We start from the raw sequence: 3788 nt of genomic DNA, 5'->3' as shown, positions 1-3788 counted from the left end.
AAGATGAAAAGACTACAATGTTGCAAGATGTTTCAACAGTCCACTGAGCATATCAGCACTGTGTCCAGGTAGCCAAGGGAGCCAGTGGCATCCTGGCTTGTATTAGAAACACTGGCCAGCAGGAACAGGGAGGTGATCACCCCCCTTGTACTCAGAATTGGTGAGGCCACACCTCGAGTATTGTGTTCAGTTCTAGGCCCCTCACTATAGGAAGGACATTAAGGTGCTGGAGCGTGCCCAGAGAAGGGCAATGAACATTATGAAGGGCCTGGAGCACATGGCCTATGAGGAGCATGTGAGGAAACTGGGGTTGTTCAGTCTGGAGAAGAGGAGGCTGAGGGGAGACCTCATTGCTGTCTCCAACTACCTGAAGGGAGACTGGAATGAGGAGGGGGCAGCCTCTTCTCCTTGGTGTCGAGCACAGGACTACAGGAAACGGTTTCAAGCTGTGCCAGGGGAGGTTTAGTCTGGATATTAGCAAATACTTTTCACTCAAAGGTTTATCAAACATTGGAAAGGTCTGCTCAGGGCAGTGGTGGTGCCACAGTCATGGGGGGTGTTCACAGGTAGTGTGTGGACCTTGCACTTAGGAGCATGGCTTAATGCTGACCCTTCGGTGCTGAGTTGAGAGTTGGACAGGATGATCTTCAAGATCTCTTCCAACCAGATATATTCTATTAATCTGTGAATTCTCATAAGAACAGGAAAATGCTTTGTCTTATTTACAGACAGGTAACCTTCAAAGACACGAATTACAACACACCACTCCTAGAGAAGCCACACTCAAATCATGCCTATTCCATGTTTATCCATTGTCCCATGTAACAGAATACAACCTGTTGCCACAAAGCAGCTGCTACACCTCCATTTTCTTTTATATCAAAATACTCTCATTTTGAATGAAAGTTTGACCTTTTATACACATTATATACTGCCATTCCTAGCCACCTGTAGCACATCCACCCTAGGGCCATGTCTCGGATCTGACACCATCTAAGGAGATGAGGAATCAGCTCTGAAATGAGCAAGCATTCCTTGACTACTGAGAGCAGAAATTACTAACTAAAAGAAATGTGTTATTAGGTTACCTGATAAGGGTGTGAAAACCAAGCTACAGGCCAATTTAAATATTAGATATCCTGATACCTTTGTAATACTCCTGTCCCATTATAAACACATCTCTTTTGGCAACTATCTTGCCATAAGCAGTTCGTGCCTTACCTTCTCTTTTTCATTCCTGTTTCACAACTCCAGCCATGCTGGTATAAGACTTTATTAAGAACACTGTGAACTGCATTAGGATATAGACAGGAGCTAAAAGTTCTCCTACCAAGAAACTACAATAGTTATTTTAAAACTCAGAACTATGTTCTATTATTCATAAAGGACAGAAAATTACACAGGACAAGTATTTATCCTTTGGTATTGTTATCTTAGGGGTGAGGATATGATATTAGTACTGCTTCAGGTACCAAATAATTTTCTGCTGGTCTTTATCTGGCACTCTGTAAAGCTGTAGCAGTGAGGACTGCCTGGGATCAGCAAGTACAGCGTGTACTTGTTTATTTTGCTCCTCATTGTGTGCTTCTGGAATCTCTGCTATCAACAGTGAAACATGAGCAACACTTAAATCCTGGAGAATGAAGAGACAGCAGGAAAAACTGCAAAGGTTTAATTAATAGCCAACTTTGTACTGGAGAAGGCTGTTGTGAACCTCAACTATGAAAGCCAGCAAATCAGTTTCCTGCAGACATAATGTAGGCACAGGATATGTGCATATATATATATATATATATATGATGTTTATATGTATACTCTATACATACAGATTCTCTCACTCTCCTTCTTAGAGTCTTCATATCAGAACACAAATAGTTGGTGATGTCACCAATTTACTGAGAAACTCTATTGCATTTTTTTATGTTGGGAACTTAAACTGAAGAGTAAGTCAAGACTAGTCTAGTAAGCTAACAATACCAGTACTGCATCAGATGAAAGATCAGTTGTAACTTGGTCCTGTTTTCAAGAGATTAAGAGAGATGAAAAAGGACAGAGCAAGAGCAGGGGCTTGGTACTCTCCAGTGTAACAAGAGCTGCATATAAATCCAGCTACTAGCCTTCACAAGGTTCTTTTTCCCCAAGTTTGCTCCAGAAGCACCTGTTAGTGGAGGAGCTAGTGCTAGGCCACTGATTTGGCAAACAACTGTAGTTTGAGTGGCTGCTGTAATACTTAAATGATAACGCTCAGTTTCTGGGCTGCCAGGAGGCTGGTATCTATAAAGAGATCACTATCTTCCCTGTATAGGTTACCTATGCAAGCCTCAAATGCAGATTAAGAAAGAATCAGCATTCTTTGGTGTGAGCTGTGGATTTCATTAGCCAGAGCCCCACTTTCACTCAATCACAGAATCACAGAATATTAGGGGTTGGAAGGGACCTCGAAAGATCCTCTAGTCATTTACTCTACCACACCTACAGTCTTCCTAAGTACTTAAGTGTTCTCTGCTACACCTAGCAACCAGACACTCTGCAACCAGAGTGCTCTGCACTTATGCTAAAACCCTGAGGACAGAGTTTAAAGTTTCCCTTCCCAGTCAAGGGGATGCACCATAAGCTACCATCAACATTGCCCGAAGGAGCTGGGAAGCTGGTATGGACCAGCACTCACAATGCCAGCTTGATTTTGCATTATTTTTGAAGGTAGATGTGGAAAATATTGTACCAGCTATATAACAAACATGACTGTTCTTAAAGTGCAGGTTACTGACTTGCTGCCAAACCTAATTATTATTTCCAGTTTCAAGACACCTCTGCACCTATTTCTGAAATAAAATAAAAACAAATTACCTATACCTGGTAGTATCCAATTAGACAAGAAAACACAGACATCCCACCAGTCTGTAATAACTAAATATTTGTTTGCTAATTACTTTGACTAAAAATTACATTAGTCTGAGCAGCCAGCCACACAGAGTTGGCCTTGTGACTGCAATCTTGTGACTAGGGCCAACGGGCTTCCCATCAGCCTCATGGAGCACAGCCTGCCTGTGCTTCTGTCCTGCCAGCCCAGCATTGCAGGGAGCTGATCCTGAGCCCTCAGCAGCAGGAGCTCACTCTTCCCTGAGAAAGCAAGGCAGCTGAAATGGAGATGCTGTTTGAAATGTTAGATCAAATGTGCCTTGGAGCATTTGTTTCAAAAGCCAGTATTTTATTCTATTTTCCACGAAATGTATACCCAGGGAATTTTGCTGGGTTTTTAATAAAGCCAACTGATATTTCTGGGAAAATCAGGAATTATTTTTCTCCATTTATAACACAGAAGCAGTATATTTCAGACTAATTACAGAGAACAAGCTAAGAGTTTAGTTTACATAGATTATGTTACCTAGTTAGGCTCAATATAAGAAAATGATTATTGGTATCTATGAAATAGAACAAGGCGAATGATGATAATGTCATTAACTCCTGCAAGACTGCACAGATGAAAGTATCTAGTTTTCAGAGGTATCCAAGGTCCAAATGCAGGTAATCAGGGAACAAAATGAACACAGAGACAGGATCTGTCAATAAACAGTTACCCAGAGGTACTGAACCCCAGAATTTTTGAGGAGACAAGCCCTCTCATTCAGGTTTTATGTCATCATAGACCACACTCACAAACTTTATGTGTGGCTACTGAAAACACTTTCAGGTTTTGTTCCAAGCTTCAGCAAATGCAGAAAACAACACCAAAACCAAACAACCCTCAAAACAAGCATGAGATGTGATTCCACTGAACTGATAACCAA

Source organism: Indicator indicator, chromosome Z (genome assembly GCF_027791375.1).
Source record: "Indicator indicator isolate 239-I01 chromosome Z, UM_Iind_1.1, whole genome shotgun sequence".
Taxonomy (NCBI): domain Eukaryota; kingdom Metazoa; phylum Chordata; class Aves; order Piciformes; family Indicatoridae; genus Indicator; species Indicator indicator.
This window is presented reverse-complemented; position numbering follows the sequence as displayed.